The sequence below is a fragment of the Macaca fascicularis genome, chromosome 11 (assembly GCF_037993035.2).
Source record: "Macaca fascicularis isolate 582-1 chromosome 11, T2T-MFA8v1.1".
NCBI classification, from domain to species: Eukaryota; Metazoa; Chordata; class Mammalia; order Primates; family Cercopithecidae; genus Macaca; species Macaca fascicularis.
Genome location: NC_088385.1, coordinates 2,182,982 through 2,207,917, shown reverse-complemented (window position 1 = coordinate 2,207,917; position 24,936 = coordinate 2,182,982). Strand labels below are relative to the sequence as shown.

At 39.0% G+C, this 24,936-nt stretch overlaps 1 protein-coding gene across 20 annotated transcripts in view; it reads right to left on the bottom strand.

Annotated features, from left to right (window-relative positions):
* The window catches only part of ERC1 (ELKS/RAB6-interacting/CAST family member 1), a 503,040-nt gene that overhangs the window by 99,717 nt on the left and 378,387 nt on the right, over positions 1-24,936 (bottom strand). The gene's annotated exons all lie outside the window — the stretch shown is intronic.

Below are 24,936 nucleotides of genomic sequence, written 5' to 3'. Positions count from 1 at the left end.
TGATTTCGGACTTCCCAATCACCAAACTGTGAGAAAATAAATTTCTGTTTGATTAAGCTACCCAGTTCATGGCATTCTATTACAGCAGCTTGGGCTAAGACTGGCAGTTACATTGATAGAGAAATTTTGGGGGAAGAGGAGGCAATATCCCCAAAACAAGCATTTCATGAATTCTCTCTTTTTTTTTTTTTTTTTTTAAATGGTTTCACTATATTGCCCAGGCTTGTCTCAAGCTCCTGGCCTCAAGCTGGCCTCAGCTTCCCGAGCAGCTCAGGTACATGCCACCATGCTTGACTAATTTTAAAATTTTCTTTGGTAGAGACACATTCTCACTAAAAAATCAATTGAACAACTATTACAATTTACTACAGAGTTCAGTGAGGTATTTAGACAGCAGCGCGCTCTCTCTCATATATATATATACACACACACACACACACACATAGATAGCTTTTCTTTATACCATCAATAAACAATTCGGGTCTTAAAAATAGGTAAAAAGAAAAAAAAAATTGGTAAAAAGTTCTGAAATCCTTCTCCTCAACCCTAAGCCAGAAGACGACTATGATCTCATTGTCTTCTCTCTGTCTTTACCAAAAACGAAGACTGGATTAGTGGTTCTGTGTGGGTGGTTAATTTAGGCCTTGAATAAATGAATAATATATTGAACATTTTAGGAAATTAACTCTGCAGAGTAAGCAGCTTAGAAAATGCCAGGGTACACGATGCATAAAATCAAGCAGCAATATGTTACACTAGTAAAATACTGTTAAAACTTGAAGTTTTAAAGCATTAAAAATAAACTTGCTAATATTGTATGATTTAAAAATGCTTACTACAGATAATTTGGGTTTTCTTTGTTATATTTTAGAAAGAGTCTCATTCTGTCACCCAGGCTCTATAGTACAATGGCATAATCACTGCTCACTACAACCTCAGACTCCTGGGCTCAAGTGATCCTCCCAACTCAGCTTCCTGAGTAGCTGGGACTACAGGTATGCACCACCACACCCAGCTAAGTAGAGACAGGGTCTCACTATGTTGTCTAGGCTGGTCTTGAACTTCTGGCATTATATAAAATTAAAAAAATAAAGTACAAACAAAAAAGAGAAATGAAAGAAAAATCATCTATAATTCCTCTATCAGTGATTATCACTCTTAAGTGTATTCATTTAGTCTCCTCCCTGTGAACATAAAAAGTGGCATGCTCTTCTGATTTATTCTATTTCTTCTCTATTTTTTTTTTTTTTTGAGATGGAGTCTCGCTCTGTCGCCCAGTGGCACTATCTCAGCTCACTGCAAGCTCCGCCTCCTGGGTTCACACCATTCTCCTGCCTCAGCCTCCCGAGTAGCTGGGACTACAGGCGCCCGCCACCACGCCCAGCTAATTTTTTCATATTTTTAGTAGAGACGGGGTTTCACCGTGTTAGCCAGGATGGTCTCGATCTCCTGACCTCATGATCCGCCGGCCTCAGCATCCCGAAGTGCTGGGATTATAGGCATGAGCCACCGCACCCGGCCTTTCTTCTCTATTTCAGCTACACTGTGATATTTTAAAAATTACTATATCTTATAGCATATTTTCCTACCTGGTAGAATATGTTCACCAATTCTACTGCGTCAAAATTTGATTGGTTATTTTTAACACATTTTCTTTTCTAGATGAATTAAAAATAGTTTGTCTAGTTTCATAAAAAAATTTACAGAGATATGTAATGATGTCTAAGCGAGGGCTTTAAAAGAGCCAAATTGCCTGAGTTTAAATTCTAGCTCTGTCTCTCACCAGTTGACTGCAGGCAAACTACGTAAATGCTGTGAGCCTCAGTTTCCTCACCTTTAAAATAGGGATAACAATAGTTTCTCCTACAAAAGACTGTTGCGAGTATTAACCTGTTGAATTAACACAAGGAAAACACTTAAAAAGGTGCCTGGCATAAAACTGACACCCAGTACATTTTAGCTATCATCATAGTCGAGACCATTTTTTCATGTCTAAATAGTATTTTAAAATATTGCTTTAAAAAATTACATATATATGTATATGTGTATATGTATGTGTATGTGTATATATTTATTTTTTGGTTTTAGAAAGTTTATGTATTTTTTTAGAAACTGTAGAAATGGGGTCTCACTATGTTGCCTGGGCTGGTCTTAAACTCCTGGCCTTAAGTGATCCTCCTGTCCTGGCCTCTCCAAGAGTTGGGATTACAGGCATGACCGCTGTGACCAGCCTAAAATCTACTTTTAACTGGCTGCACAGCATTCAGCTGAATGGATATCCATTTATTTAGGTATTTTTTTTTGAGATGGAGTCTTGCTCTGTCACCTGGACTGGAGTGCAACGGTGCGATCTCAGTTCACTGTAACCTTCGCCTCCTGGGTTCGAGTGATTCTCCTGCCTCAGCCTCCCGAGTATACCTGGGATTACGGGCGGCTGCCACCAAGCCTGGCTGATTTTTGTATTTTTAATAGAGATGGGTTTCACCATGTTGGCCTGGCTGGTCTCGAGCTCCTGACCTCATATAATCTGCCTGCCTCTGCCTCCCAAAGTGCTGGGATTACAGGCGTGAGCAACTGCGCCTAGTCCCCTGAATGGATTTTTAGTGAGTCCCATATTATTGAAGATTTAGGTTCTTTACATTTTCACCTATAATGTAAGCACATTTTAAAGTCAGTTCCTCCCTCTAGTATATAACGACAGAAAAAAAAAAACCTATTAATAAATCATCTGTGAATCAAATTTCTCTTTTCTGGGAGGACCCCCAGTGACCTTTGCTATGGTCTGAATGTTTGTGTTCCCCCCCCAATTTATTTTATTTTAATTAATTTATTGTTTTTTTGAGCCGGAGTCTCGTTCTCTTGCCCAGGCAAGATCTCGGCTCACTGCAACTTCTGCCTCCCGGGCTCAAGCAATTCTTTTGCCTTAGCCTCCCAAGTAGCTAGGATTAGAGGAACACACCACCACAGTGGCTAATTGTTTTTGTATTTTTAGTAGAAACGGGTTTTGCTATGTTGGCCTGGCTAGTCTCAAACTCCTGACCTCAAGTGATCAGCCCGCCTCAGCCTCCCAAAGTGCTGGGTTTACAGGCATGAACCACTGCGCTCGGCTTCCCCCAAATTTAGATGTTGAAACAACCTTCAATTTGGTGGCATTATGAAATGGGGCCGTTTGGAGATGATTAGGTCAGAGGGTGGAACCCTCATGAATGAGATTAGTACCTTTATAAAAAAGGCCTGAGGGTATCATGCAATATACCCAGGTAACAAACATGTATATGTATCCCCAGAATCCAAAATAAAACTTGAAAATAAAAAGAAAATAATGAGCAACAAGGTTCTACTGCCAAAGTTTGTACTTTGATTTGGGAGATGTAAATATCTAGTTGTATCACTGGTAGGAAACCGAACTCCTAACGAGGATAGTGTGTCACTCAAAAGAGAAAATATGAAAATAATTTTTTTCTTCTGTTTTTGCTCTCCCAGCACACTTTGCTTGTGAGACCAACTATAGATGTTTTCATATAGAACTGTTATCTCCTTTATCAAACTGGTGGCAAATAACATACTTTTTATTTTTGCAAACAGTAGTTGCTTAAAGGATAATTGCAAATGAATGAATAAATAAATGGATAAGTAAATAAACGTATCCATTATACTTGGGAAAAAAAAAAGGCCCGAGGGAGCCTGTTCGCCCTTCCGCAGTGTGAAGATGCGAAGCAGCACTATCTGTGAAGTCGAGAGCAAGCCTGCATCAGACACCGAATCTGCTGCTGCCTTGATCTTGCACTTCTGGTCTCCAAAATGGTGAGCAATAAACTTCTGTTGTTTATAAATTACTCAGTCTATGTTATTTTGTTACAGCAGTCTGAATGGACTAAGACAATTTTGAAAAGATGTAGGCTAATTTTTCTTATGGCATGTGGTATCTCTTGGCAAAGTCTTCTGCAAGCAGCTCTCAGGAAAAAAGGAAAATAGAAGAAAGCAAAGAGGCACCTAGAGAAAGTGAGCAAAACATCTGTATCATGTCATTCAATTGGTTAAGAAACCTTTCCATGTTGACTTTAATAGGAATGTGGGTGAAAGTATACTCGGCTAGTTATTTTCTTAGAACATGAGACAATCTTTAATATCTGATATCTAGCATAAGTTTAAAAACTTAAAAAGAAATCCTAATAAAGCACACACAAATCCATTTTCAAGGCAGAATGCATTTAAAGTGCTTCTTAGGAATGAGTATGTATGCCTGCCTGAAGAAACTGATCCAAGTGGACAGATAAGACCAAAGATTACTTATTTGATCCACGTCACAGAATGAAAAAAATAGTTGTAAGAACTTACTTCTCCATTTCCAAAAGACATGAAGATGATCAAAGTTTAGTGTTCCTAGGTCTAGTATGAAGAAACTTGGTGTGAAGTCTGTTCCCTGCATAGTTATGATATTGAGCACTAAATATCTGACAGCTCACAGAACATCAGATGTTACACAGATCATAGAAATGACTGCGCTCTTAAGGGGCTCTCACAGTATGCTCTTCTCAAGATAAGACCAAAAAGCAAAAGGAGTGATTCCTTCATGTTTTACTGACGTGAAAGATATTTTATATCCAAATGTTTTTCCTCTTGAACCATGCCAGGGGCATGTGCAGGCAGAAGAAACCCTTGGTCCCAACGACATAAAGAATCAGATGTCCTCAAGGAAGGAAGGAAAGAAAAAAAAAAAAAAAGGAAGAAGGGAAGAAGGAAGAAACTTGCTGAAATAGACTTCTTTAGCTATCAATGCATATCTGTGTATCCAGGTATACACACCCTCCCAGAGGAAAAAGGAATCAGTTGTCTATTCTGTTTATCTTTTCTTCTAAGACAAAAATGTCAATGCCCAAACAGAAACCATATTTCACAGAAGAATACATAAGCTAAGAAACAGGATAGGTTATCCAAACCCAGCTATTTAAATTCTAATCAGATTTACGTTTTACTACTCATAAAAAAAAATCTGAGAGTTCAGTTGCAGGTTCTGTTAACCAGAATAAAAGCAGACTAATTAATTCTCTAATAATAGAAGTCTGAAAGGACATCAGATTAAGTCACTGTTAAAATTATTATAATATCTGGTCTTTTCTTCATGAACAATCTGTCCCACTATATATTTCACATCTAATTAAGTCATTAAATCCTATCTATCTCGTGTGTTTTCTCCAAGAACCAGCTTTTAGTTTCACTGATCTTCTCTATAGCTTGTTTTCTATTTCATTTAATTTCTGTTTTTATTTTCTTTCTTCTTTTTTCTTGTGTGTGTGCTGGGGGTTACACAGATGTTCTTTCTCTATTTCTTGATTTGGATACTTTTAGCTCATTAATTTTCTTTCTTTTTTCCTTTCTTTCCTTCTTTCTTTTCTTTGAGAGAGTCTCTCTCTCTGCCGCCCAGGCTGGAGTGCAGTGGTGCGATCTCAGCTCACTACAACCTCTGGGTTCAAGCGATTCTCCTGCCTCAGCCTCCCGAGTAGCTGAGATTACAAGTTCCTGATCTCAAGTGAGCCACCCACCTTGGCCTCCCAAAGTGCTGGGATTACGGCGTAAGCCACCGCGCCCGCCTTTTAATTTTCAATTTTATATATGTGTTGAGACTATAAATTTTCCTCCAAGAACTGCTTTAGCAGTATATCACAAATTTTGATATATAGTGTTTTCCCTGTTCTAAATATTTTGCAATTTCTGTTTTTTACAATATTTGCAATTTCCTTATTTTCTAATTTGCAAAATTTGTAATTTCCAAATTTTTAAATGTATACTTTCCTATTTTGCAATATTGGTCCTTCTGAATTTTCTGTATGATCTTTCTCAAAATTCCTATCAGGTGAATGTACCTTCTCAGTCTGTTTTCCATGTCTCCTAGTCTCTCTTTGATATTTTCAATTTTGTTTTTTCCTTCTGCACTGTATTTTGGATATTTTTTGCACTGTTATCTTCAAGTTTATTAATTCTCCTTTCATATATGTTAACTTGCCACTAAGTTTTTAATTGAATGACTAGATTTATTGATTATCTGGTAAATCTACATGTACTTTTAAAAATGGTCTTTTTTTTCTTTTTTTAACCACCCTCCTTTCAAAAATAGTCACTTTCCAAGCCAACATTTATTGAATACTTACTATGTGCCAAGCATTATTCTAAGAGCTTTAGGTAATTTAATCTTCATAACAATATGAAGTTGGTACAATTTTCATGTCGATTTTATAAATGAAAAACTGAGCTACAGAGAGCCTAAATAACTTTGTGACATTCATATGATGAATAAGTCACAGGCTAGAGCTCTAATACAAACAGTCTAGCTTTAGAGCCTTTCTCCTTTTAAAACTAAAAGAATTACATTTTATATTGAGAATTTCCAAACATACACAAGAAGATAGAAAAAAAAAAAAACAAAACAACAACCCATATATCCATGTCCTCCTTCAGAAACTATTCTATTACTCTACTTGTTTCCTTTATCCTCCCTTCCCTTTATTTGCTACAGCATTTCCTCTTCTACCACTATGACTACTACTACTACTAGTGCTACTTCTATTACTACTTCTTCAATTTTTATTTTGAGAGAATTGTAAATTCACATGGGGTTTTATAAAATAACACAAAAATAGCCAACGCAATATTAATTGAGAAGAATAAAGTTAGGAAGACTCATACTTCCTGATTTCAGAGCCTACGGTAAAGTAGGTTTTTACCTACAGTGTGTTATTGGAATAAAGATGGACAAAGAAATCAAAGAAACGAAATTGAGAGTCCAGAAACAAACCGTAATTGTTTGTGGTCAACTGATTTCCAACAAGAGCACCAAGACAATCTAATGGGAGAGAATGCTCTTTTCATGCAATGGTGTGGGGCAAACAGAAATGGACATGCAAAGAAAATGATGTCAAACTCATTATGTCTCAGAACATATAAAAGAATAAACTCAGAATTGGCTAAACACCTAAATGTAAGAGCTAAAACTATAAAACTCTTAGAACAAAACGTAAGAGTAAATCTTCCTGGGTTAGGCAGTGATTTCTTAGATGAGATACCCAAAGAGCAAAAGTGGCAAAAGAAAAAAAAAATAAATTGGAACACATTAAACTTTATAAAATTTTATGCTGTAAACGATATCAACAAGAAAGTGAAAAGAGAACGACAGGATGGGAGAACATATTTATAAATCATATATATGATAAAGGACTTGTGTCTGTAACTCTTACAACTCAATAAAAATACAAATACCCCAATTACAAATGAGCAAAGGATTTGAATCTTTTCAATCAACAAGAGGATTTACAAATAGGCAGTAAGCAGAAGAAAAGATGTGCAACCTCTGGCCGGGCGCGGTGGCTCAAGCCTGTAATCCCAGCACTTTGGGAGGCCGAGGCGGGTGGATCACGAGGTCAGGAGATCGAGACCATCCTGGCTAACACAGTGAAACCCCGTTTCTACTAAAAAAATACAAAAAAATAGCCGGGCGTGGTGGTGGGCGCCTGTAGTCCCAGCTACTCGGAGGCTGAGGCAGGAGAATGGCGTGAACCTGGGAGGCGGAGCTTGCAGTGAGCCGAGATCGCGCCACTGCACTCCAGCCTGGGTGACACAGCGCGAGACTCCGTCTCAAAAAAAAAAAAAAAAAAAAAAAGAAAAGATGTGCAACCTCAATAGGGAAATGTGTCTCAAAGCCACAATGATCTACGGGAACAACGGAGAAGCAATAAAATATACAGCAAAACTAACAAAACCCCACAATGAGATACCACATCACATCCACCAGGGTGGCTATTAAAAGTCAATAACAAGTGTTGGTGAGAATGTGTAGGGATGGTCATATATTGCTGGTGGGATTGTAGAGTGGTACAGTCTCTTTGCAAAACATTTTGGTAGTTCCTTAAAATGGCAAACAAACAATTACCATATGACTTAGCAGTTCCAATCCGAGGTATATACTCAAGATAACTGGAAACATGTTTCCATGCAAAAGTACCCACAAATGTTCACGGCATCATTATTTATTATAGTAAAAAAAGAGAAACAACCCAAATATCCAACAACTTATGAATGGATACATAAAATCTGGTATATCCATATAATGAGCTATTAGTCATAAAAAGGAATGAAGTACTGACATGCTACAGATATGAATGAACCTTGAAAACGTTATGCTAAGTTAAAGAGGTCATGCAAAAGGCAACATAGTATATTATTTCACTTATATGAAATCTCCAGAACAGGCAAATCTGTAGCGATAGAAAGCAGACCAGCGGTTGCCAGGCCTGGGGGAAAGGGACAATGGATAAACTGAACAATGTGAGCAGCAAAATCAGTAATGCTTTCAATTTGTCAAAATGTATTTAATACATAAAAAGCGATGACACTGAAATAACACTAGAAAAATATACTTTAAAAAATAGGATATTGTAGTGATGGTTACACGTTTCTGTAATTTACTAAGCAATATGGAATGGCATATTTTAAATGGGTAAATTGCATGGGATGAGAATCATATCTCAATAAAGGTATATAAAATAAGCCAATGTGCAGCCATGTGAGTAAATAATCCTTTTGCTCTTAAAAAGTAGTAAGAGAGGCCAGGCATGGTGGCTCACACCTGTAATCCCAGCACTTTGTAATGCTGAGGTGGGAGGACTACTTGAACCTACAAGTTCGAGACCAGCCTGGGCAACATAACCAGACCCTGTTTCCACAAAAAATAAAAAAAATAAAAAAAATCGCTGGGCATGATGTCACATGCTTGTGTGTAGTCCCAGCTACTTTGGAGGCTGAGGCAGGAGGACTGCTTGAGCCCAGAAGGTCAAGGCTGCCTTGGGTCATGATCACACCATTGTTCTCCAGCCTGGTTGACAGAGTGAGACCTTGTCTCAAAAAAAGAAAAAGAAAAAGTAGGAGCAAAGTAAACTGATACGTCAGCACTGAAGTTTACTAGAGAACTCATTAAATAAACAAATGAGTAAAGGAATAGATGTGTGCGAGGACACAGCATCCCTGTCCTCTGGAGGATACGGCAACAAGGTACCGTCTTAAAAGCCAAAAGCAGCCCTTGCCAACAATCAAACCTGCTGGTGCCTTGCTCTTAGACTTTCCAGTTCCAGAACTGTGATAAAAATAAATTTATGTTCTTTACAAATTACTGACCTACTGATTTTGTTATAGCAGCATACCATATACAGACTAAGTGGGAAACCACAATCCGGGTGCTGGGATGTTTACTGCTGCTGGGGTGTTTATTATTTATCATTTCTTCTAGTCTGGTTCAGTCAGAGATAGGAAATAAATATTTTTTTAAAAGGGAGAAAATTATTAGTTAATAGTTATGTTTTATATTCAGATTTAAGATTACAGATCTCAATCTTGAAGACTGGGTTTACTAAACTACTTTGATTTTACACTTTATATTTTTTTCTCTTATGCTGAAAAATTTTGGTTTCCAACAATAACATAATTACTTGTTATTTGTTTTATCTAACAATATAGTGCTTTTAAAATAACAAAACCAATACAATTACTACCAATATGCCTTCAGGATGAACTCTACAATTTATCTGGGCTAGGCGCGGTGGCTCATGTCTACAATCCCAGCACTTTGGGAGGCTGAGGAGGGAGGATCACTTGAGCCCAGGAGTTTCAGACCAGCCTGGGCAACATGGTGAAACCCCATCTCTACAAAAAATGCAAAAACTAGCCAGACACGGTGGCACGCGCCTGCAGTCCCAGCGACTTGGGAGGCTAAGGTGGGAGGATCAATTGAGCCTGGGAGGTTGAGGCTGCAGCGAGTGGTGACTGTGCCACTGCACTCCAGCCTGGGAGGCAGAGCGAGACCATTAAAAAAAAAAAAAACTTTGCATTTTTGTTCTTTTACTTGGAGTTTACCCTACTAAGATGTACAGAGAAAAATCCGTATTATAAAGTTAGCTGAAATCATTATCTGCTCAAAGTGAATGTCAACAATTTAATATATAATTAGATTCATTTGTTTGTTTGTTTTTAAATTTCAAGGACTGCTTTTTTTCCTTTTTTCTGATCTAATTTTATTTTTGATTATGTAATATATTCATTTGATTCTAGAGTCAAAACTATATAACTAGGTATCATCACAGAAGGCTTGCTTCCACCCCATCTCCTCTATCCTGTTCCCTCCTTTTTATAGGTAACCTTTTTGGGCACATTTTTGATTTATCCTTCAATTGTTTCTTCTTGCAATTATTAGCAATCATATACTCATATAATTGCACGTTACCCCTTTTTTTACGTAAAAAGTAATATGTTAAATACATTATTCTGCATCTTGCTTTTTCACTTAACAGTATGTTCTGGGAATCACTCCGTATCAATAGAGATCTTTCTCATTCCTTTCTACAGCTGGACAGTATTCCACTCTGTTGGATGTACTATAATTGACAACAAATATCCCACTGTAGCACAATGGGTTATTTTGAACCTGTTGCTATTACAAATACCATAGCAATGAATTATCCTGTGTATATGTTATTTTGCTTTTTTGAAGATGTGTCTGTGGGACCAATTCCTAGGAGTAAAGCGTTTCTGGGTGAAAAAGTCAATGCACAGATAAGCATTTTACTACCCACTGCCAGACTGCCTCTATAAGAGGTCTACATTTTGCATTCCCACCAGTAGAGTCTCAGAGTTTCCAATCAGCACAGCCCGCTTAACTGAGTGTGCTGTTAAATTCTCGATTTTGGCTAAATAGCACCTCAGTTTGCCATTATCTTACTATGAATGAGCTGAGCATCTTTTCATGTGTTTAAGGACCATGTACATGTCTTTCTTTGTGATCTTCAGGCAGGAACTTCCCAGACAAGTGGTGACATAAATTTTTAGTCTAAACCCGGGGAAGGTACAGGCTTGATAACTTGGATTTCTTAGAGCCGACTCCGGGCTCCTTCCCAGAGTCAGGGCACAGAAAAGCTCCTTTGTCATCTATCACGGATAGAAGTTTGACTGAATGAGTCTTGCTTTTCTGTACATCAAGCCTCTAACTGACCCATCTTCAGCAGAGGTTCAGTTCCAACTCCCCACCTCTTGTGAGCCCAATGCCTCACTTCATTCTCTGTAGAGGCATTTTGTAAACCCAAGTTCTAGTCGTAACTAGGTCTGCCAGCCCCTGGGCAGCTGCTGCACAGGCTCACATACCTCATCTTTATCTTTCAGCCCCCTCCTCGATTCTGACATCATTCTCTCACATGAGCTCAACCACACATCACACATTTTTAGAAGTGGTATAAGCTTATCCAGCTTCTTGAGGTTTGGGACAAAAGGCTTTCGGTGCTATCTGAAACAGATTATAATCATCTATTTACATAACTTTTCTTCCAATAGATTTGAGTTTATGAGGGCTGTGACAGAGTCTCATTCATCTTTCTATCAACTCAGTACCTAGTAAAATTGCCAGCACAGATAAAATCCTTAATATATATGTTTGTTGAATTCAAGAATCAATTTTCCATGATTGGTACAAAACAATGAGAGGTTTGTAGCTCCCACCTTTCCTACCATTAAGGACTATATATATATTTTTGGCAATGAGTTTAACATTTTGAATGCTTTTTCTATAAAACTTCCTTTATTAAATAATTCATTTTCCTCTTTGTATTAATCAAAAATAGATATATAGTTACCTATCAGTATTTAAAACCCAGTGTTACCACAATGAGTTATCTCAGTCAAAAGCAAAGAAAATAGACATTTTAACTAGCAGTTTTTTCTCAGATAAAAAAACAATTTCTGTTCCTTATAACTGGTTTCAAAAAAGAACTCTAGAATCCAGGGACTCCAGTTTACAAGTATTTATAAAGTTTTCTCCTTCATTTCCTTCCACGCAAATAGATTTAATATGAAAAGGAAACTTTTTGATTATGGATATTCACTTATTTACTTTAGGACTCAGTGATTTTATTTTATTTTTTTAAAGACTCCATGAAGTTTTTCTTCTTATCTCAGGGTATTCTTGGGCACATCACCATTTATGGAATTAAGCTCCCAAGACATCTGTTCTTGCAACATATTCTGTATTTCCCATGAAAACTACTTTTTTTTTCCCTCTCTTGGTAGAAAGCAAAGGAAAAACTTTTTTTTTTTTTTTTTTTTTTTTGGTCTATCTGCTCATTCTTTAGAAACTGTTCTCTTCCATCTCATCATGACCATTTTCGTAATCCTTAGAAATGCCTGTATGGGATTCCTGGTTTCTATAACACAGACACATAACCTACCTGGGCAGACGTATAAACATAGCTTACAGTTTTCCCTGAGCTGAAGATATTCCTTCTTAGCTGCCAGAATGAGTATGTTCATCTTAATGGTTAATTCCAATTACCATGTATATTTAGCACTTTCCCATATGCTGTGCAGATTTTAACTTTGAACTCTGGAGAAGAGCAGCCTATATTTTCTCTCTTCAAACATGTATTAACACAAGGATAAAAACATATTCAACATTCTAAAACTGAAAAAAAAATTACAAAATTTCTATTCCACTCCCAATTTTTGAAAGATTTCCTGTTTTCTGGCAAGGCCATGGTATATAATTTTGGCACATTCTGGCGAAAAAGTAACAGTCAGATCTAAAAAGCCATTCCTAAAAGTAGGTCATGAACTTAAGTTCCAGGAGTGAAATATCTTGTGGGCCAATTTGCCTATAATGGCCCACTGCAGGATCTAACATGAAACTGTTCAAACACAGAGTGGTTGAGCCTCTGCTCCTAATCACTGCCACACTTCGTGCTACAGCTCTCACATCCTGGGAATAAACCTAACGCAATCCAATTCTAGTTTTAATGTCATAGGATCATTTCTCCCAGCTGTATCTGTTCTCAAAGAACAGAATGTTTAAAGGGAATTATTAACTGGATCCAGTGAGACTCAACACCATATCTAAAGAAAAGAAGAAAATGTAGGCAACTATTTTCTGTTATTCTAAAAATCAGTCAACAGTGGCCAGGATCCAAGAACATTTACCACAGTTTGTCTGTAATTTAGGTTATCTGAGTGGCTGAGTTTATCAGTCCCCTTGCACACTGCTGTGAAGAACTACCTGAGACTGGGTAATTTAGGAAGAAAATAGGTTCAATTGACTCAGTCCCTCAGGCTTCACAGGAAACATGACTGGAAGGCCTCAGGAAACTTACAATCATGGCGGAAGGCGAAGGGGAAGCAAGCACCTTTTCTACATGGTGGCAGGAGAGAGTGCGAGCACAGGCGACGGGGGAAGTGTCGCACACTTTTAAACCATCAGATCTCATGAGAACTCACTCACTATCACGAGAACAACATGGAGGAATGCCGCCCCCACGATCCAATCACCTCTCACCAGGCCCCTTCTTCAACACTGCGAATAACAATCAACACGAGATTTGGTTGGGGACACAAAGCCAAACCATATCACTGAGTATACAGTTGTATTTTACAGATACAGAGGCCATGAAAACAAGAAGTGATACTAAATTTCTTCACAGCTAACAGATCATTTTTGTGTGTGATTTTACATGGTGTTAAAATGCAAGCTAAAAAAACATCTTCTCAAGGATGGTGGCACAAGCTGCACCCCAACCCAACTATTTTATTACTGCAAAGTAGATAAGTTTAGTATTTCCTCTTCAAATAAAAGTACAGGGCAGGAATGGTGGCTTACACCTGTAACACTAGCATTTTGGGAGGTTGAGGTGGGAGGATCTCTTGAGGCCAAGAGTGCAAGACCAGCCTGGGCAATGTAGCAAGACTCTGCCTCTATAAAAAAAAAAAATTGTTTTTTAATTAGCTGGGCATGGTGGTGGGCACCTGTTGTCCCAGCTACTTTGGAGGCTGAGGTGAGAGGACAGCTTGAGGCCAGGTGTTTGAGGCTATCATAAGCTATGATTATGCCACTGCACACCAGCCTATGTGATAGTGGGAGACCCTATTTCTAAAAAAAAAAGTTTTTTTTAAGTATGATCATTTCCTTACTAAATATACAGAAATTAAATTGCTTAATGCTTTTTACAATCACACAAATACAGCATATTTTATCCTGCTTGAAGAACAGCTAAGCAGAGAAAGTGATCTTCAAGAATCCAAGCACTTCACACACACGCGCGTGCACACACACACACACGCTCTCTCTAAAGGAAAAAAAAAAAACACTTGAGATCACAAGAATAAAAGTTCTTTTTATATTTAAATTGAGACAGGGTCTCCTCTGTCGCCCAGGCTGAAGTGCAGTAGCACAGTCACAGCTCACTGCAACCTTGACCTCCTGGGCTCAAGTGATCTTCCCATCTCAGCTTCCTAAGGGCTGGGACTACAGATAGGCACCACCACGCCCAGCTAATTTTAAAATTTTTTGTTGTGTAGAGATGAGGTTTCCACATGTTGCTCAGGCTGGTCACGAACTCCTGGGCTCAAGTGATCCTCTTGCCTTTTGGTTTCCCAAAGTGTTGGGGTTACAGACGTAAGCCACCATGCCCAAAGTTCTTAAAGCTAGAAGTTCTGAGGGAATTTTATCTCTTCTTTTTACAAAATCATGGTCCATATGTGGTAAGAAAAGAATATAATTGACTCAAAACGTAAACCAACTATACACCTGTGTGTACATACAGTGAAGTGTCTTTCTTTAAATGAACCCAGAGGATATAAAAGCATTTTTAGATTCTTACTGAACCATTCAGATTGAAAGCAAATGAAATGAAAGCAAATGATAAAAGGCCATACTCTCCAATACCACTTTTTCCTCCTATTCTCTGACTAAAGGATTTATCTGTGTATACGTATTTGTACAAACATACATGTGGTTACATTTTAAAATTTTCCCACAACTACTATTGCATTCTTTATTTTTTCTCTATTCTCCAAAGTTTCTTTTTTGTACAACTGAGATAAATGGCCTTCAGTCTTTTGTGTAGAAGAAAAAACCAGAAAATTACCATTTATTAAAATCAGGCTTTTCTTAAAAAAGTTGTTACAGAAAAGTATCTTAAATGATCTATCTCTTCATAGTTGTTGAAATATTTCCACTTTAGAAAAGTATTTTAAATGATCTATCTCTTCATAGTTACTGAAATATTTCCACTTATAATTTTATAAATGCAAGTATTTGAAAAACTTTGATTTCTAGAAATACACAAGTATCAGGTACAGATTGATTCTGATCAGAAATGAATATCCATTAAGGACCACTTAAAATGAATTAGAAGCTGAATAAAGCAATGATACTAGACATCAAAACTCAACTGCTGCCAGAGGTATGGTTTTCCAAAACATGTAAATATGTGACTGCGGCTAAGGGATGAGGTAGTAATGAAAATTGTAACTTAAAAAAATTGGTTATCTGAATGTAAGCATTAAAATTCAACCTACTGATTACTTATATACCTAAGCCCAGAACATACATTTTGTTTTCCTAAAGAGAAAAGGTAGTTTGCTTAAGTCTTCCTTCAAAAATAAATCCCCAGGCTTGACATCTGATCACTCATGAGATCTGATCAAATTCCTCATCTCCTGCTATCAATATGTCATCTCTCTGGCTTGTCTTCAGCAACTCCTCTTGAGTAGGTCTGGCAAGAATCCTCCAGCCATGACGTGTCTTCTTAGTAATTTTCCATCACTGACCCCCACCCTGCTCCTTGGCTACATATCTCCATTGGTCCTCATGTATTCTCAGTTGAGCCTGATCTCTGTCCTGTAACACAAATCCTCATCTCAGTGGTCCCCTGAATAGCGTCTGCCTTACTGTCTTTAAGAAGTATCAGGAATATTTTTTTTTCTCCAGCACACTAAGTATAAAAGTACAACAATAACTATACACACAGAGAGAAACATTAAAAAGGCAGAGAGAAGGCAGACCAGTCAGGAGTGCTGTGACCTGCAGCTCCCTGGACCTTCTTTTTGCCTTATATATCCAGGTGTGGAGCTGAAGAAGCTGACAACCTGGAAATACCAACAGGCACAGACAAAAAAAGCCTCAACAGAAACCCACTCTCTCTAGCCAAAGAAGCCTCTAAAGGAAAGGGACTGCCTAGCAAGATAGAAACCTGTGGGACAATAATCACTTTACTCCAAACACCACACAAAACACTGTGGTCCACTGTGACTCATGTCAGTAAAGACCAAACAGCAGGCCCCATGCTAACTAGGTTGTGAGGAGGTGCTTCAGCCTCTCCCTGCTCCACTGGAAGGTGTCAGGGAAAGCCGAGGGAGGCAGGGCTTTAATTTCCATCTGTCGGCAATGAAGTCTCCCCTCCACAGTGTCACTGGAGACTAGGTGAGGGTTCTAGAATTCCATCACCATGGAGCAGTAACAGCCGTGTCTCCTAGTGGAGAGTCAGGACCTCCACTACTGCACAGCAGTAACTAGGCCCCACTTCCTTCACCCACACGGTGTTACTGGAGGCCCTCCTACCCCAACCAGGCAGGGATACATCAGTGAAGCCTAGTGGGGACATGAACGCCCATCTCCAGCTAGGAGTAACAAGGAGCCTCTACCCTTTGACTGTCAGCAGGGCCCAAGTGGGGAACCCGGACTTCTACCTCCACTAGGCAACACTGAGGCAGCATCCCAATCTTCTCCTGCTGGAGTGGTGTCAAAAGAAAACCAGCTAAAACAGAAGTCTAAGTAAGACCCAGAGTCATACAGCATAACATCCAAAATGTCCAGGTTTCAACTGAGAATCACTCAACATCCCAAGAACCAAGACGACCTCAAACTGAATGAATAAAAGACAATTATTATTAAAGGCACAGCAGGGAACTAAAACATTCATCTTGCCAACAGGGTTAGGTAACTGGGCAGCAGCTGATTAGCTACCATAGTTGGACTACTGCTGGGCACTAGAAGTCAGAAACAGCTTCTTAGAAGACATGCCAACATAGTTGCTCCCTCCCTCATCAAACTTGTCATTAAGGCTTCATTAATTTCCTCTCCATTCCTGGAGTGGGATGGTTGAATCAGAGTGGGACTGTGTGTGTCTGGAAGTGACCTCAACTCAATCAACTAGGAAACTTCTAGGGCAGGGCAACCTATTCCAGTCCTAGTTCTTGTAGTAATTTGACCATAGTGAATCCACAACGGGGTTCATTTAATACTCCAAAACTCATGGTTTGACCACAGTTTTATTTTGGTGGTGACGAAACTACCCCCACCTCCGGGAGATGAACTGACAATACCTCTGGGCATCCTAAGCATGTTCTGGTAAGTACTTTTGACTTTCCTTCCAGTTTTTAGGTTCAGAAAAATTCATTCTTTGTCCCATGTTTCACCTTCTCATTTAGATTAATAATAAATGTTAATTTTATTAACTCAGTAATATATCAATTTAGCAATTTTTACTTTTATCAATTTGAAAAATTAAACTATTATTTTTAAAATGTATTGATTTATTAATCAATATTAATGGACAGTTGGTATTTACTGCATCCTTGATTTTTTAAGAAATTTAATTTATGTCACTGTGGGTTACACTGTCCTAGAAACAGAGACATAGTGGCTAGTGATCAGTTCTAATTATATCAAAAGACAGGTTTATCACTAAACAGGCTGACTTATCCCTGTTTAGATGTTTGTTATAAGCTAATCACTAATCATAACATACCAGTGTTTACTACTATAATTAGAAGGAAATAATCTACCAAAGAAAACAAAATTTTAAATAAAATGTCTACTGGTATTTTGAAGTATAATTTCCCACCCAACTATACAAAGGTCATTTCCAGACACACACAGCCCCGCTCTGATTCAACCATCCCACCCCAGGAGTGGAGAGGAAATTAATGAAGCCTTAATGACAAGTTTAATTAGTTCATGAAATAAGTGTGTCACTTAAAATGGACAGATAAACTGACTCAAGAGTTTTTTGTTGTTGTTTCTTTTTTTTTTTTTTTTTTTTTTTTTTTTTTTTTTGAGACTGAGTCTGGCTCTGTCACCCAGGCTGGAGTGCAGTGGCCGGATCTCAGCTCACTGCAAGCTCCGCCTCCCGGGTTTACGCCATTCTCCTGCCTCAGCCTCCCGAGTAGCTGGGACCACAGGCGCCCGCCACTTCGCCCGGCTAGTTTTTTGTATTTTTTAGTAGAGATGGGGTTTCACCGTGTTAGCCAGGATGGTCTCGATCTCCTGACCTCGTGATCCGCCCGTCTTAAAGGCACTACATATTTTTGCTTAGAGACTGAATGCAAAACAGATTTTTTAATGTAAGGTGCTTTAAAGGAAAATAGACAAAATACCCTGGAATCAATAGCATTTGGACAGAATTCCTTTCTTAAGGGAGTGCTTTTCAAGAATACTTTTATGTTAACTCTTTGGAGTATTCATGTAGCATTATCCTCATTTCCAGGAACAGAGTTTTATTAATTTATATATCAAAACAGCAAAATGGCTATGCGGTATATAAGATCACAATCACTTGTGATATATTGTGCCATAAATGCTTAAAGCATTTTCAACACATGTAAGACGTGAAAAAAAAAGGTCTTAAAAACCCTAGAACTGCATGAAAACTTCTAGCAACGCATATCCAGTAGAGCCAGTTCTGAAATCCATTACCAACAGGCTTACAGAGGGCATATGCTAATTGAGCTATAATCTATAAGGATGACAATAATGGCCTGTATTAATATTTTAGTATGTGTCAGAAAACAGTAAAAAGTATGACTTGCCTATATTCTCTCTTAAGTAAGCTATTTCATTTTCATGGGTTTAACTAGTATTTCTGTTCTGATGACTCCAAAATTAACATCTCTAGCCAATGGCCTTCTTGACATATCTATTTGGGTATAAATCACCTCAAATTCAACTCTACTAAAAAGGAGCGTGTTATATTCTCTTCCATAAATGGTCTTTCTTCTTTATTACCCATTTTAACTAGGGAGACCACTTCCACTTACTCGGCCAAACCAGACATCTGACTGGTCCGTGGTCTGCGGGTAGTGACCTTGGGGCCCAAGCATAGAAGAAACAGCACAGGAACTACCAATTAGTTGTTCCTTTGCCACAGTCACCAAGAAGGCCTCATACTGAAAGAGCTAAACTAGAAAATTTTAAGTGGAGTTGGATTACTGAATTGCTGTATGGAGGGCAACTTCCTCATAGAGTCAGCAAGATCTGCAGTGGACTTTGCATAACCAAGAAATAAGCGTTTACTGTGTTAAGGCACTAAAATTAGGTGGTGTTTGATACAAAGAATGGCCTAGTGAAAACATTACTCCATCTCAACTACCCTGTATTCTTGTCCTCATCATTTCATATCTGCATAACTGGAATAGATTCTTAAACAGTCTCCCTTAAACAGTCTCCCTGTTTTTAATCTTACCATCTTCTTACTCCAGGCTCCCCTTAACTTCCTCCATTGGCTGCCAGAGTGATTGATTTATCTATAAAAGAAAACTCTGAAAACATCAGAGAGACTAAAAGCCTCTCCATGGCTTGGCATCACTTACAGGAGCAAGTCCAAACTACTCTCAGCATTGTCAATACAGGGATCTCCATGACCTGTCCCCTCCCAGCTCTGGAGTCTCACATCAATGCCCAGTAGTGCAGACTTGGTAAGAAGAAGCCTTCTATGGCTCCCTGATCTCAGGATGCTTCATGCTTTAGCACCCCCAGCCACAATGATCCCTCTGCCTCAGAGGCTCCTTTTCTAGCTCATTCATGAGTCTAACTCTTATTAGTCTTTTAGTATTCTTTCTCCAAAAATATTGTTTTTTTTTTTTTTTTTTTTTGAGATGGAGTCTCGCTCTACTGCCCAGGCTGGAGTGCAGTGGCCGGATCTCAGCTCACTGCAAGCTCCGCCTCCCGGGTTTACGCCATTCTCCTGCCTCAGCCTCCCGAGCAGTTGCGACTACAGGCGCCTGCCACCGTGCCCGGCTAGTTTTTTGTATTTTTTTAGTAGAGACGGGGTTTCACCGTGTTAGCCAGGATGGTCTCGATCTCCTGACCTCGTGATCCGCCCGTCTCGGCCTCCCAAAGTGCTGGGACTACAGGCTTGAGCCACCGCGCCCGGCCCAAAAATATTGTTTGACCTCTTCTGCCCCAGGCTGTCTTAAGAATGTCTTCTTTGCATATATCAACAAATGTTAGTCATTAAGCAGAGATAATGTATTTATCTTTCTCCTTCAAATAAAGCGGAACCCTAATACGCTCAGGGGCAACAAGCTTGTCATACTCATACATGAAGGACTTGAGAAGGTGTGTTACCTACTCCACGCGTTAGTTTCCTGGAGCTGCCATAAGAAATTATCACAAACAACATGAACACAACATAAATTTACACTCTCACCGTTCTAGCGGCCACAAGTCCAAAAGTATGGTGTTGGCAGGGCCACATTCCTTGTGGAGACGCTAAGGGAGAATCCTTCCTTGCCTCTTTTGGCTTCGGTGACGGTGGACATTTCTTGGTTCAGAGCCACCCAGCCTAATCTCTGCCTCTGCCTTTACATCACTTATCTTCTGTATCTGTCTTCTGTCTCTCACAAGGACTTGTCATTAGGGTTAGGGCCCCACCTGGATAATTAAGAATGATCTCTTCTTGAAATCCTTAATTTAATCCCGTCCGCAAAGACCCTTGATCCAAATACGGTTACATTTACAGGTTATAGGAATTTGGATGTGGACATATGTTTTTTGGGGGCAATATGTTTGGGGAGGGCATATGTTTTGGGGTGCATTCAATCTACTACAGCCTGCCTTCTAGTCCCACCAAATTAATATCTGTCCCATATACAAAATATGTTCACCCCATTCCAGTATCCCCAAAAATCTTAACCCAGTACCGCATCAACTGTAAATCCAAAAGTCCATCTAAATAGCATCCCTCAAAAGTCCCGTATCTCCTCATCTAATTAATCTGAATTGGGTATGAGGGAGACAAAGTAGGATCCATCTTCTCCATCTGTCAATATGCGAAACAGAAAACAAGTTATCAGGTTCCAAAATACAATGGTGGGACCAGTATATAATAGACATTCTCATTCCAAAAGGGAAAAACTGGAAGAAAAAAAGGGGTCATCAGCCCCAAGCAAGTCTGAAATCCAGCAGAGAAAATTCCACTAGGTTTCAAGGTCTGAGAACAATCCTCTGGCTCAAGGCTACGCCCTCTGCCTGTGGTGGCTCCGTTGGCTTCTGCCTCTGGATCCCTGGTTGCTCTGTTGACACAAAATCTTTAAGTTTTGACTTTTTAAGACACAACTAACCAATACTGTCAGAATTCAGTAGAGTAGTTACTCTTGGAGGAATAGGCAGGGGATGGTACCTGAAAAGGGAGTGTAAGAACGAGTTGCTGGGGTGTTGGCAATAATCTGCTTCCTGGATGTAGATGCTGGTTACATAAGTGTGTAAAATTTCACTGACATGTATACTTAGACATGTGTACTTTTTAATATATGTAATTATTATTATTATTTTTTGAGACAAAGTCATGCTCTGTTGCCCAGGCTGGAGTGCAATGGTGCGATCTTGGCTCACTGCAATCTCTGCCTCCTGGGTCCATGCGATCCTCCTGCCTACTCCGATCCTCCCGGAGTAGCTGGGATTACAGGTGTGCACCACCACGGCCGGCTACTTTTGGTATTTTTAGTAGAGACAGGGTTTCACCATGTTGGCCAGGCTGGTCTCGAGCTCTTGACCTCAAGTGATCCGCCCACCTCAGCCCCCCAAAGTGCTGGGATTACAGGTGTAAGTCACTGTGCCTGGCTGCATGCATTTCATTAAATTTTTTTTTGTGACTGGGCACAGTGGCTTAGGCCTGTAATCCCAACATTTTGGGAGGCTGAGGTGGGCAGATCACAAGGTCAGGAGTTCGAGATTAGTCTGGCCAATACGGTGAAACCTTGTCTCTACTAAAAATACAAAACTTAGCCGGGCATGGTGGCAGGCACCTGTAGTCCCAGCTACTCGGGAGGCTGAGGCAGGAGAATTGCCTGAACCTGGGAGGTGGAGGTTGCAGTGAGCCAAGCTCATGCCACTGCACTCCAGCCTGGGCCAAAGAGCAAGACTCTGTCTCAAAAAAAAAAAAAAAAAAAAAAAAGACTGTATTGCAAGAAGCTTTAAGCAATGGAGGAAATGATCTTTATATCTGACAAGGAGAGCAATTTCTGTCAATCACGGCTCATGCTTTTACTTTGCTATAGTTATATCATTATGGCAATAAAAAGAAGGATATTTAAGTTATGGCTCATCTTACCAGACAACATAAAAGTGAGAGACCCACTTAGTCTCATCTCAGATTGTTAAAATATGTATTAAGAGAAACAGTCATTTTGGTGCACAGCCGTAAGAACAGCCGCAAGTCAGCTGCTGGTAATTTCATCTACCGTTCAGGAGGACAATGCGGGCTCAGGGAACACTGCTATGACTGCTGTCTTGATGTCTAAATACAAAGAGAGCTCTAGAAAGCGATTAGCTGAACCAGAACCAGCCTTAGATAGCGATTAGCTGAACTAGAACCAGCCTTAGAAACAGGGTTCCTTCAGTTCTTCCTGGCTATTGTTTCTCAGTAATAAGACAGATAGGAAGGTAACTGTGAGGAAACTTGTCAGGGAAGAAAACCTGATTTAGAAGAATCTTCCACGTAACAGAAGTTGAAATGAAGAACTGGTAAACACTGTGGACTAGGGTGGACTAGGGGAACGTGGTGCACCTGTGATCCTTCACTGGCTTTGGGCCATGACTGGGAACCAACCAGTCTTCTCTAAGTGTTTTAGCATCTGGGTCTCGGAGACAGTTTGGTAATTGTTTCAGGTGTGCAATTTGGGTGTCCTCGTAAAGTGCCTATGTAGATTTAAACATAGTAATATCCACTCAATCTCTTTGCATATTTCTACTGAATCAGCTAGTTAAAATTTAGGTAGGCCCAGACTGTACATGTTCCAAATTATTTTCTGAGAACCCATAATTTTAGATTTAATCATTAGTAGGTTGCAATTTTATGCAAGACCAGGAAAAACATCATTTCCAATTCAAAATGCTCCATTCAGGAGCAAGGCTGGCAGTACCATTAACTTTCAGCATTCTCTACCCTGAAAACCAACTACTACAAATACTGTTTTAGTATTAAAGCTCAACAATCTATTTCTTTAAATTCTTATATTTCATAAAACTTTTGAAATATAGGGGAAAAATATTGAACTTCAGGTATGATAGATGTTCCTCCTTCAACAGTCACTATTTTCTATGAACTTTTCAACAGCTTTCCAATCACCCATCTCTATGAGCTCTTAAGAACGCAAATTAATTGATTCTTAAAATTAAAAAAAATGCTGGTGGCTAAAAGGTATCTTAATAAATGCCATGCAATACTTTGGAACCATATTTGCATACATCTTGTCTATGTATATATGACAGTTAATAGTATTTTAATAACAAAATTATTTCCAATGGTAATTTAGAGTTATTAGCACATGGATTTCCGAACTTAGCTACTTAAAAATTAGCTTGTCATTTTACCCTGTCCTCGGCTGTACAGCTGTTCATTAATCCAGTCAATTTTTTACAAGGTAATTGTTAAAATTAGAAGACATCTTTTTAATACAAGATTTGGAAAACAGTTTGACCTGTCAGGATTCTGAATTAATTTTTTAAAATTGGGGGCAATCCTTTACAGTAATATATATATTTTCACTGTAATTTATAATAAGGGTAGATTAAAGTACTATTTATTACAACTGAGTACGATGGGGTTATTAATAATATGGCCGACGGCTACTGAAATCTCTCACCTAAAGCACGTACTGTAATGATGGTAACACATTTTGGTACAGTGATTAGGAATGTCAGCTCTGGAGTGATATATTTGTTCTGAATCCTGGTTCAGTCACTTACGAGCTACATGACTTAGGGCAAGTTACTTAACCTCTTTCCTTCTCTGTAAAATGAGGATAACTCTACTTCTTAGGGCTGTAGTGATGACTAAATGAATTAATTCACAGAAAGAACTCAAAATAGGGCTCAGCTGCCTAGATGTTAAATATTATCTTCTTGAGATGACTAATGGCATGAATACCGTTTTCTAGAAAGTCATGTGATAGTACCTTTGGTCGTGTAAATTACAGCTTCTGAAAATGGCACTCAGTGACAGCTAATATTCTAGTTTAACACCACTCCTATTATCCTTCAATGCAAATATCATTTAATTCCACATTCGCTTTTTGTTGTGTGTGTGACAGAGTCTTGTTCTGTCTCCCAGGCTGGAATGCAGTGGCGCGATCTTGCCTCACGGCAGCCTCTGCCTCCCAGGTTCAAGTGATTCTCCTGCCTCAGCCTCCCAAGTAGCTGGGATTACAGGCGCCCACCACACCTGTCTAATTTACATCTGCTTTTAACGAGTATCTAAAACAGTTCAAAAGAGACCAAAAGAGGCAGCAGGAACAGATTTTTGGCATATATTGGTCTGACTGATTCCCACCAAGAGAAGTTTAATGGAGGAGGGAGTGACCCTCAAACTAATCTTTCTAGTTTTACATATGCTTAATGAGATCCTCAGACCAACATCAACGAGCACAGGAAAGGCAGCTATAAATCATACCGCCTGACGGACACAGAAGAAACGGAGAGGAGGGCACCAGCATACGGGCAGGAAACCTGGGTTGATTTATCTACATTGAGACCATTCAAGAGGGGTCAGGAAACTCAGAAGATTTATAAATTAATTCCCTGTGGCATCATAAAAGGGAGCAGTTTGACGATAGGAAAGGCAAGTTAGATTTGATGCTGGAAATGAAGGGAAGAGTCTTATCAAATTGTTGTGAGGGATTTTTTCCTACATCTGGAATTTATGACAAAAAAATGCAACAGATGATGAAAGGAGACTGGGCTGAATCCAGGTTTCCCCACATTCCCAGCTTCGGGACTTTTTACTTATCAATAGCTCCAATCAAGCAGACTTTATCAAAATATGATCTATTTCTTCGAAGGATTAAAAAAAAAAAACCCAG